General features: G+C 44.2%; 1 pseudogene; it reads left to right on the top strand.

Annotated features, from left to right (window-relative positions):
- Positions 1-4,132: 4,132 nt before the first annotated feature.
- Positions 4,133-4,704, top strand: LOC147991810 (uncharacterized; annotated as a pseudogene).
- The last annotated feature ends 8,212 nt before the right edge of the window (positions 4,705-12,916 follow it).

The raw sequence follows: 12,916 nt of genomic DNA on the forward strand, positions 1-12,916 counted from the left end.
CTTCTGATCTAGGGTTACCCCTGAGGGTTTTGGAATATTTGGCAATTTATAGTGTGAAGAAGGGGTGTGGGAGGCCACTAAGGTGGGCACAACCCACCTGGGCACGCCTGGGCCCCCAGGCACGCCCTGGTGGGTTGTGCCCCCCTCGGGGCACCCCCCCCCCCCCAGGTGCTGTTGTGGCCCAATGGATATCTTCTGGTCCAACAAAATCCACAAAAAGTTTCGCGGTGTTTGGACTCCGTTTGATATTGATTTCCTGCGATGTAAAAAACAAGCAAAAAAAGCAACTGGCACTGCACACTGGGTCAATAGGTTAGTCCCAAAAAATGATATAAAGTTGCTATAAAATGATTGTAAAACATACAAAAATGATAATATAACAACATGAATACTTCATAAATAATAAATACGTTGGAGATGTATCAATATTCAGCACACTCGGGTGTCCATTCATTCATCTTGCACTTGCATGTGATGGTAATCGCCAACGCATATTAGCAATATTGTTCATTTTGCTTTACTGGTGAATATAAATTTCCTTAGTGATTATGCATTAGCTCTGTTTGATGGATCTTTTAGAACCTGTTGTACACAAGAAAACAAAAGTGCAAGAGGAAAATGGAGTTGATTGAAGCCTGAACTCAAGGTAAGCGTGGTGTTAGTACACATGGATTCTAGCATATCCATGGAAATAAGGCCCCCTTTGTTTGGGCTACAGATTCTTGAAAATCAGTTGTGCCTTAGATTCTGAGAATCAGTTGTGGATGTGGATTTTGAGAATCAGAAGCTGCATGTTTGTTTACCAAGCTGCAGAGAAACCACAAGTATTGTGAAATGTCCACAACACCCAGAAGCCACAATGAACAAATGGTCAGTAATGAAGCATGCATAAACTTATGACATGCATCGAACAAATGTCTGGGATCATACGTGGGTGTTGAACAGGTTGGTGTACGCTGACGCATGGAATACGGAGGGAGTGGTCGTTATTGCCTTCGGCGGCAGTGGTTGCTCGCCTCCGTCCAAGCAAGCGACGAGGACGACGGCGACCTTGCACCAATGCGACGCCGCCAAGCACCGTACCCCGCCATCGTATGTGGCTGCTACGCAGCAGAGCATCATCCCCACCGTCGTACCTGGCTGCTAAGTCGCCGAGCACCACCTCGTATGGATCTGGCCGACGATTAGGACACCACCAATCTACATGGCCGCTAACCCGCGAATCGTGGACGAAGGGGAGAAGGCAGACGGCGGTCGTCACTAGTGTGGCTCCAAGCCGGGCCATCTTGGGACGGGGCGAGCAACGACGACAGATGAGAGTGCCGGCGGCTGACCGGGGGAATAGTTTGGGAGACACGAGATATGAGCGTTTGGGGCCGTTCGCTCGGGTGAGGGCTAGGGATAGCAATGGGTAGGTTATGGGTGGGTACAACCCTCTTGTGCCCAAACCCATACCCATGAAAACTTTTTATACCCATCCATTTTAATACCCATGGGAGCAAATTGACACCCATGCCCATACCCATCTGGTATCTTATACCCAATGGGTGTCCGATGGGTATAATATAAAACATTTATATTTTGAAAAAGGTAAAGAAATGCGTTTAAAATTAAAGTGATGATGAGCGATCAATCTAGCACTCATGTAGCAAGGGAGTGCAATAAGCGGTTGATGGAAGCTCGACATAGTGGATGCGGTAGTGGGCGGAAGGGATCATTGGTCCAAGAATTGGACAAGTGCCTGTTGGTAATGAGTTGAGATTACATCGTTTTGAGGAGTCGCATAGGACGCAAGAGAAGCGGCAAACTGGTTGATGCAGGCCTATTCATGAGCTATGGCTAGTTTAGGGAATAAGGGATTTAGCATTGGGCCATATGAGTTGGATGTTGACCCCATATGTCATAGGAGTTATTTTTCCTTTACTTTTTTTTCTGGGTATCCATTGGGTTACCCATGGACACAATTTCATACCCATGCCCTACCCATATATTTTGCGAGTATAGATACCCATTACCCATGGGTACAAAATCTTGCAAAGTCTTGCCCATGCCCGTTGTTTTCGGTTAGGGTACCCGTGAATACTCATACCCATGGACAAAACTGACATCGACCGAGGGTTGCGGTGTCAGTTTAGCTGTAATTCCGCCTAGAAACAAGGGCAAGGGCTGAAAACGAATCGTTTTCTTTTGCGGGAAGCTGCAGAATCAGAGAATCACCAAAATCGCTGGTTCTGGATTCTCCTTCATGGCAGTTCCTTTTCTATAATAGATTCTATGAAGCTACAGAGGAATCTGATCTATTTGTTTGAGATACTGGAGGTCTAGAATCTAGAAATCGCTAGCTGCAGCCCAAACAAAGGCCACCTAAATCATGGTTTGGTAGACATTCCAATTTTTTCAAAAGCCTTGCTCATGTATGAAGCAAGATTCCAAAGTTGGTGTGGATTGTAGATTGTATGGTGTGGATTCCAAAGTTGAACTACTTAAACTGAAATTCCCTTGTAATGGAGTACATCTAAACCTACTGAAATTTGCCTTGTTTAAATTTTTCATGATGAATATTTTCTGAACGTACAGTCTCGTTGAGCTTAAGCGGAGGAACTCAATGGAGCGGAAATGGAGATGGAGAAAGAAGCCAAAAAGAAGAAGTCATCTCGCAATAAGCATAAGAAAAACATTTGTAAGGTTTAGTTAAATCTTGATTCCTAACTAGCATCCTTACATATTGTTGCCGTGTGTGTTTCATATTGCCATTTATAGAATCAATACGTTGTGAAATTGAAGACTTCCAAGCTGAACATGTCCACTAGCAGTGCATCGAGATGGTTTTGCACTTGACACATTTAAGCAATTCTTGGATTGTAAGTTTGTTGTGGTGTTAGTGCTTCTTACATGGATCATACAAGGCATCGATAATTGGTCGCACATATTCCCTATCCCGTTTCTTTTTACATTGATGTTTTCATACTTGCAAAATGTGCAACAGTTATCATGATTTGCAGATAAAATAGTATTCCATTCATATGGAAATTATATTAACTTAGTGCTAGTCTTGGAAGATATGTTAACAACATTATGCTCTCTTATAATTTATCTTAAAATTTTCATTTCATAATTTCTCTTCTGAAACTTGAATGTTAATCCATGGGTCCTAGAAGAAACTTTACCCATGAAATTGGTGAGTTCAGAAGAGATTGGATAGGGCTTTATTTCGGGTCATGAGTAACCAAGGCTTAATTTGGGGTTGGTCGGGATTAATCCATGGCCAGGCTGACCCTCAAAGAATGGTGTGACCCACGCCAGGATGGTGCTAATGGAGGCGTAATTGCACTTTGTTAAGTATGACTTTTGAATTAATTGTGTTATATGTATGCTTGATTAACTATTAAATTATACTATCAGACATGTGCATTGCACGACTTTATGTACTATTTCCTATTTTACAGATTGATTGATATATTGTGATCTGTAGAATCAGACAAATAACATTAATAGTAAATGGGATATGTGTTTGATTTTCTCTAACTTTTGAGGGGATTTGATTTTCTCTAATTTAATGTAGATGTCATTTACTTATTAATTCAAATTAGGACAAGTGTACTCCATTGAAAAATAACGTTATCAAGATAAAGGAAACTGTACACCCTCTTCCTATGACCTTAAGGTGACAGAGATAATTGTGATATCAAATAATTGTTCACTTATTGTTAATGAAATTGCTAAACCGTAATTGTTGATATGTATACTATATGAAGTTTGTGTGTGAATTAAGTACTATCGGGCGGATGGAGCTCCTTTTTTTTTGAACTGGAAGCTCGATACATTGACTCTATTCACTTTATAATCTACTTAGAGCATCTCCAACAGCGGCGCCAAAAGACGCTTGCGCATGGTAAAATGGCACTATAGCGCGCGCGGGGTGTTTTCGCGCGCTCCAGCGGAGGTGGGAAACTAGCGCGCGCGGGAGAGAGTGGGCGGCCGCCCGCTAGATTTGGCGCACCGCTTCTGGTACGCCTATAAATTGCGGCGCTCGCCACACGGCTATCCACACTACCACGCGCGCTCTCCCCTACCTCCTCGCCGCTTCCTCTGCTACCTCGCTGCTTTAGCGCCCCGCCGCCACTGCGCCACCATGACGCCGCGCCGCCGGGCATTTTCGAGCTACCACGGCGCCCGCGAGCGCCCCTCCAGTGCGTACTACACCGAGATCCGGTCCGGCGACGTCCGGCTCGGCCTCGACACGTTCGAGACCGCACACGAGGCCGCCCGCGCGTACGATACGGCGGCATGGCGCCTAGAGAGGCCTCGCGCGCAGTGAACTTCCACGACGTCTACACATGTGAGCAGGCGCAGGCCGTCGCCCCTCCTCCTCATCTTATCACGGACCTGGACCGTGCGGAGCACCGTCGGCGGCAGCGCCGCCTCCTCATCGCCGAGGAGGACGAGCGAGCCATGGCGGAGTGGTGCCGGCGCCACCCGGAGGACGTCGCCAACGAGCACGCCTTCTGGACTTAGAGGATGGCAAGGTGCCGCGCGGAGCGAGCAGACAGGCGTCGGCGGAAGGCACTGGCCATATCGAAGTGCGATCTCGTCAACGCTGGTGGGAAGTCATTCTTCTCGTCAGACGATGATCGTTGGGAGGACGTGTGGATCTCTACCTCGGACAACACCAGCGAGGGTGATGATGAGGACGACTCGGAGTAGTTCTAGTTGCACCGTAGTTTAATTATTATGTAGTTGCACCGTAGTTATTTTTATCTATCTAAGCTATTAACTATGTAAAATATCTTTGTATCGTTTTTTATCTATGCTATGAACTATGTGTCTTTTTTATCTATGAACAAAATACCTATGCACTGTAGTCCAAAGTGTTTGTGCGAGAGCGGACGCGCTGCATTTTAACGCGCCTGCTGGAGCTATGTGCGCGCGCTAAATTTACCACGGCCGCTGGAGCCAGCGCTCTCCGCCGTGCCAAAGCAGGCGACCGGCACGCTGCAAACTGAATTTTAGCGTGCCGCTCGTTGGGCGGCTGTTGGAGATGTTCTTATGCATGTCACTTAATTGTTTGTTCGGCTCACTTCCAGAATTGTCACCGTAGCAACCCACGGGCATTCACAGTCTTTGTAGCAAGTCTAAAACCATCTGAGAAACTCAATTTGTTGATGAAGAGGCCCAGTACAATTTGTTGTGGGACTATGGAAATGAACTTAGGAGAAGTAACCCAGGCAGTTCATTTTTTGTCCAACTTGATGATCAAGCAAGGTTCAGCAAAGCATATATGTGCCTGGATGCTTGCAAAAGAGGTTTTATTCAGGGGTGTAGGCCAATCATATTCATTGATGGATGTCATATTAATACAAGGTATAGAGGACAGCTGCTAACTGTTGTGGGAATTGACTCAAATGATTGTATTTTCCCTATTGCTATTGTTGTGGTTGAAGTGGAGGACAAGCCCAACTGGTGTTAGTTCCTTGAGAGGCTTAAGAATGATCTAGGCATCATGAGCACCACCCCATGGACTATTATGTCTAATAAACAAAAGGTAAATGATGTTGATCTTCATAGCTTGCTCTTATGATACCTTCTTTCATTCAGTTCAGCACCATATGAAGTAGTTGTTACTTATTTTGCAGGGCCTAATAAATGTTGTAGATGAGCTGTTTCCACAGTCAGAACATAGGTTCTGTGTGAGGCACATGTGGAAATACTCCCAGCAGCAATTCAAAGGTGATGTACTAAAGAACCAACTATGGAAGATAGCAAGAAGCAACACTACTATGAAATATGAGCAATACATGAATGAGATGAAGGAAATTAACTTGGATGCCTACAAATGATTGCATGAGCTTGAACCAAACACTTGGGTTAGGGGTTTTCAAAGTGATCTACCCAAGTGTGATATCAGAAGGAAATATGCCCTAGAGGCAATAATAAAGTTATTATTTATTTCCTTATAATCATGATAAATGTTTATTATTCATGCTAGAATTGTATTCACCGGAAACATAATACATGTGTGAATACATAGACAAACAAAGTGTCACTAGTATGCCTCTACTTGACTAGCTCGTTAATCAAAGATGGTTATGTTTCCTGACCATGAACAATGAGTTGTTATTTGATTAACGAGGTCACATCATTAGTTGAATGATCTGATTGACATGACCCATTCCATTAGCTTAGCACCCGATCGTTTAGTATGTTGCTATTGCTTTCTTCATGACTTATACATGTTCCTATGACTATGAGATTATGCAACTCCCGTTTGCCGGAGGAACACTTTGGGTGCTACCAAACGTCACAATGTAACTGGGTGATTATAAAGGAGCATTATAGGTGTCTCCAAAGGTAGATGTTGGGTTGGCGTATTTCGAGATTAGGATTTGTCACTCCGACTGTCGGAGAGGTATCTCTGGGCCCTCTCGGTAATACACATCACATAAGCCTTGCAAGCATTACAACTAATATGTTAGTTGTGAGATGATGTATTACGGAACGAGTAAAGAGACTTGCCGGTAACGAGATTGAACTAGGTATTGGATACCGACGATCGAATCTCGGGCAAGTAACATACCGATGACAAAGGGAACAACGTATGTTGTTATGCGGTCTGACCAATAAAGATCTTCATAGAATATGTAGGAGCCAATATGGGCATCCAGGTCCCGCTATTGGTTATTGACCGGAGACGTGTCTCGCTCATGTCTACATTGTTCTCGAACCCGTAGGGTCCGCATGCTTAAGGTTACGATGAGAGTTATATTATGAGTTTATGCATTTTGATGTACCGAAGGTTGTTCGGAGTCCCGGATGTGATCACGGACATGACAAGGAGTCTCAAAATGGTTGAGACGTAAAGATTGATATATTGGAAGCCTATGTTTGGATATCGGAAGTGTTCCGGGTGAAATCGGGATTTTACCGGAATATCGGGAGGGTTACCGGAACCCCCCGGGAGCTATATGGGGCATAATGGGCCTTAGTGGAAAAGAGAAGGGGCTGCCCTAGATGGGCTGCGCGCCTCCCCCTTCCCCTAGTCCTATTAGGACTAGGAGAGGTGGCCGGCCCCCTCCTCCTCTTTTCCCCCTCCGCGAATCCTATTCCGACTAGGATTGGGGGGGGGATCCTACTCCCAGAGGGAGTAGGACTCTCCTGCGCCCTCCTCCTTGGCCGGCCAGCCTTCCCCCCTCTACTCCTTTATATACGGAGGCAGGGGGCACCTCTAGACACACAAGTTGATCCACGTGATCTATTCCTTAGCCGTGTGCGGTGCCCCCTGCCACCATATTCCTCGATAATACTGTAGCGGAGTTTAGGCGAAGCCCTGCTGCTGTAGTACATCAAGATCGTCACCACGCCGTCGTGCTGACGGAACTCTTCCTCGACACTTTGCTGGATCGGAGTCCGGGGATCGTCATCGAGCTGAACGTGTGCTCGAACTCGGAGGTGCCGTAGTTTCGGTGCTTGATCGGTTGGATCGTGAAGACGTACGACTACTTCCTCTACGTCGTGTCATCGCTTCCGCAGTCGGTCTGCGTTGGGTATGTAGACAACACTCTCCCCTCTCGTTGCTATGCATCACATGATCTTGCGTGTGCGTAGGAAAATTTTTGAAATTACTACGAAACCCAAAAGTGGCATCCGAGCCTAGGTTATTTATGTTGATGTTATATGCACGAGTAGAACACAAGTGAGTTGTGGACGATACAAGTCATACTGCCTACCAGCATGTCATACTTTGGTTCGGCGGTATTGTTGGATGAGACGACCCCGGACCAACCTTACGCGTACGCTTACGCGAGACCGGTTCCCTCGACGTGCTTTGCACATAGATGGCTTGCGGGCGACTGTCTCTCCAACTTTAGTTGAACCAAGTATGGCTACGCCCGGTCCTTGCGAAGGTTAAAACGGAGTCTATTTGACAAACTATCGTTGTGGTCTTGATGCGTAGGTGAGATTGGTTCTTACTTAAGCCCGTAGCAGCCACGTAAAACTTGCAACAACAAAGTAGAGGACGTCTAACTTGTTTTTGCAGGGCATGTTGTGATGTGATATGGTCAAGGCATGATGCTGAATTTTATTGTATGAGATGATCATGTTTTGTAACCGAGTTATCGGCAACTGGCAGGAGCCATATGGTTGTCGCTTTATTGTATGCAATGCAATCGCGATGTAATGCTTTACTTTATTACTAAACGGTAGTGATAGTCGTGGAAGCATAAGATTGGCGAGACGACAACGATGCTATGATGGAGATCAAGGTGTCGCGCCGGTGACGATGGTGCTTCGGAGATGGAGATCACAAGCACAAGATGATGGCCATATCATATCACTTAAATTGATTGCATGTGATGTTTATCCTTTTTTGCATCTTATCTTGCTTTGATTGACGGTATCATTATAAGATGATCTCTCACTCAAATTATCAAGAAGTGTTCTCCCTGAGTATGCACCGTTGCCAAAGTTCGTCGTGCCCAGACACCATGTGATGATCGGGTGTGATAAGCTCTACGTCCATCTACAACGGGTGCAAGCCAGTTTTTGCACAAGCAGAATACTCAGGTTAAACTTGACGAGCCTAGCATATGCAGATATGGCCTCGGAACACGGAGACCGAAAGGTCGAGCGTGAATCATATAGTAGATATGATCAACATAAACGATGTTCACCATTGAAAACTACTCCATCTCACGTGATGATCGGTTATGGTTTAGTTGATTTGGATCACGTAATCACTTAGAAGATTAGAGGGATGTCTATCTAAGTGGGAGTTCTTAAGTAATATGATTAATTGAACTTAAATTTATCATGAACTTAGTCCCTGATAGTATCTTGCTTGTTTATGTTGATTGTAGATAGATGGCTCGTGCTGTTGTTCCGTTGAATTTTAATGCGTTCCTTGAGAAAGCAAAGTTGAAAGATGATGGTAGCAATTATACGGACTGGGTCCGTAACTTGAGGATTATCCTCATTGCTGCTCAGAAGAATTACGTCCTGGAAGCACCGCTAGGTGCCAGGCCTGCTGCTGGAGCAACACCAGATGTTATGAACGTCTGGCAGAGCAAAGCTGATGACTACTCGATAGTTCAGTGTGCCATGCTTTACGGCTTAGAATCGGGACTTCAACGACGTTTTGAACGTCATGGAGCATATGAGATGTTCCAGGAGTTGAAGTTAATATTTCAAGCAAATGCCCGGATTGAGAGATATGAAGTCTCCAATAAGTTCTATAGCTGCAAGATGGAGGAGAACAGTTCTGTCAGTGAGCATATACTCAAAATGTCTGGGTATAATAATCACTTGATTCAATTGGGAGTTAATCTTCCAGATGATTGCGTCATTGACAGAATTCTCCAATCACTGCCACCAAGCTACAAGAGCTTCATGATGAACTATAATATGCAAGGGATGAACAAGACTATTCCCAAGCTCTTCGCAATGCTGAAAGCTGCGGAGGTAGAAATCAAGAAGGAGCATCAAGTGTTGATGGTTAACAAGACCACTAGTTTCAAGAAAAAGGGCAAAGGGAAGAAGAAAGGGAACTTCAAGAAGAACAGCAAACAAGTTGCTGCTCAGGAGAAGAAACCCAAGTCTGGACCTAAGCCTGAAACTGAGTGCTTCTACTGCAAGCAGACTGGTCACTAGAAGCGGAACTACCCCAAATATTTGGCGGATAAGAAGGATGGCAAGGTGAACAAAGGTATATGTGATATACATGTTATTGATGTGTACCTTACTAGAGCTCGCAGTAGCACCTGGGTATTTGATACTGGTTCTGTTGCTAATATTTGCAACTCGAAACAGGGACTACGGAATAAGTGGGCACTGGCAAAGGACGAGGTGACGATGCGCGTGGGAAACGGTTCCAAAGTCGATGTGATCGCGGTCGGCACGCTACCTCTACATCTACCTTCGGGATTAATATTAGACCTAAATAATTGTTATTTGGTGCCAGCGTTGAGCATGAACATTATATCTGGATCTTGTTTAATGCGAGACGGTTATTCATTTAAATCAGAGAATAATGGTTGTTCTATTTATATGAGTAATATCTTTTATGGTCATGCACCCTTGAAGAGTGGTCTATTTTTATTGAATCTCGATAGTAGTAATACACATATTCATAATGTTGAAACCAAAAGATGCAGAGTTGATAATGAAAGTGCAACTTATTTGTGGCTCTGTCGTTTAGGTCATATCGGTGTAAAGCGCATGAAGAAACTCCATACTGATGGACTTTTGGAACCACTTGATTATGAATCACTTGGTACTTGCGAACCGTGCCTCATGGGCAAGATGACTAAAACACCGTTCTCCGGTACTATGGAGAGAGCAACGGATTTGTTGGAAATCATACATACCGATGTATGTGGTCCGATGAATATTGAGGCTCGTGGCGGATATCGTTATTTTCTCACCTTCACAGATGATTTAAGCAGATATGGGTATATCTACTTAATGAAACATAAATCTGAAACATTTGAAAAGTTCAAAGAATTTCAGAGTGAAGTTGAAAATCATCGTAACAAGAAAATAAAGTTTCTACGATCTGATCGTGGAGGAGAATATTTGAGTTACGAGTTTGGTGTACATTTGAAAACTATGGAATAGTTTCGCAACTCACGCCACCCGGAACACCACAGCGTAATGGTGTGTCCGAACGTCGTAATCGTACTTTACTAGATATGGTGCGATCTATGATGTCTCTTACTGATTTACCGCTATCGTTTTGGGGTTATGCTCTAGAGACGGCCGCATTCACGTTAAATAGGGCACCATCAAAATCCATTGAGACGACGCCTTATGAACTGTGGTTTGGCAAGAAACCAAAGTTGTCATTTCTTAAAGTTTGGGGCTGCGATGCTTATGTGAAAAAGCTTCAACCTGATAAGCTCGAACCCAAATCGGAGAAATGTGTCTTCATAGGATACCCAAAGGAAACTGTTGGGTACACCTTCTATCACAGATCCAAAGGCAAGACATTCGTTGCCAAGAATGGATCCTTTCTAGAGAAGGAGTTTCTCTCGAAAGAAGTGAGTGGGAGGAAAGTAGAACTTGATGAGGTAACTGTACCTGCTCCCTTACTGGAAAGTAGTACATCACAGAAAACTGTTTCAGTGACACCTACACCAGTTAGTGAGGAAGCCAATGATAATGATCATGAAACTTCAGATCAAGATACTGCTGAACCTCGTAGATCAACCAGAGTAAGATCCGCACCAGAGTGGTACGGTAATCCTGTTCTGGAAGTCATGCTACTAGATCATGATGAACCTACGAACTATGAAGAAGCGATGGTGAGCCCAGATTCCGCAAAGTGGCTTGAAGCCATGAAATCTGAGATGGGATCCATGTATGAGAACAAAGTATGGACTTTGGTTGACTTGCCCGATGATCGGCAAGCAATTGAGAATAAATGGATCTTTAAGAAGAAGACTGACGCTGATGGTAATGTTACTATCTACAAAGCTCGACTTGTCGCAAAAGGTTTTCGGCAAGTTCAAGGGATTGACTACGATGAGACCTTCTCACCCGTAGCGATGCTTAAGTCCGTCCGAATCATGTTAGCGATTGCCGCATTTTATGATTATGAAATTTGGCAGATGGATGTCAAAACTGCATTCCTGAATGGATTTCTAGAAGAAGAGTTGTATATGATGCAACCGGAAGGTTTTGTCGATCCAAAGGGAGCTAACAAAGTGTGCAAGCTCCAGCGATCCATTTATGGACTGGTGCAAGCCTCTCGGAGTTGGAATAAACGTTTTGATAGTGTGATCAAAGCATTTGGTTTTATACAGACTTTCAGAGAAGCCTGTATTTACAAGAAAGTGAGTGGGAGCTCTGTAGCATTTCTGATATTATATGTGGATGACATATTGCTGATTGGAAATGATATAGAATTTCTGGATAGCATAAAGGGATACTTGAATAAAAGTTTTTCAATGAAAGACCTCGGTGAAGCTGCTTACATATTAGGCATTAAAGATCTATAGAGATAGATCAAGACGCTTAATTGGACTTTCACAAAGCACATACCTTGACAAAATTTTGAAGAAGTTCAAAATGGATCAAGCAAAGAAAGGGTTTTTTCCTGTGTTACAAGGTGTGAAGTTGAGTAAGACTCAATGCCCGACCACTGCAGAAGGTAGAGAGAATATGAAAGATGTTCTCTATGCATCAGCCATATGATCTATCATGTATGCAATGCTGTGTACCAGACCTGATGTGTGCCTTGCTATAAGTTTAGCAGGGAGGTACCAAAGTAATCCAAGAGTGGATCACTGGACAGCGGTCAAGAACATCCTGAAATACCTGAAAAGGACTAAGGATATGTTTCTCGTATATGGAGGTGACAAAGAGCTCACCGTAAAAGGTTACGTTGATGCAAGCTTTGACACTGATCCGAACGATTCTAAATCGCAAACCGGATACGTGTTTACATTAAACGGTGGAGCTGTCAGTTGGTGCAGTTCTAAACAAAGCGTCGTAGCGGGATCTACATGTGAAGCGGAGTACATAGCTGCTTCGGAAGCAGCGAACGAAGGAGTCTGGATGAAGGAGTTCATATCCGATCTAGGTGTCATACCTAATGCATCGGGACCAATGAAAATCTTTTGTGACAATACTGGTGCAATTGCCTTGGCAAAGGAATCCAGATTTCACAAAAGGACCAAACACATCAAGAGACGCTTCAACTCCATCTGGGATCTAGTCCAGGTGGGGGACATAGAGATTTGCAAGATATATACGGATCTGAATGTTGCAGACCCGTTGACTAAGCCTCTTCCACGAGCAAAACATGATCAGCACCAAGGCTCCATGGGTGTTAGAATCATTACAGTGTAATCTAGATTATTGACTCTAGTGCAAGTGGGAGACTGAAGGAAATATGCCCTAGAGGCAATAATAAAGTTAT

This window comes from Triticum urartu, chromosome 1A (assembly GCF_056163025.1).
Source record: "Triticum urartu cultivar PI428250 chromosome 1A, HENAU_Tu73, whole genome shotgun sequence".
NCBI lineage: Eukaryota > Viridiplantae > Streptophyta > Magnoliopsida > Poales > Poaceae > Triticum > Triticum urartu.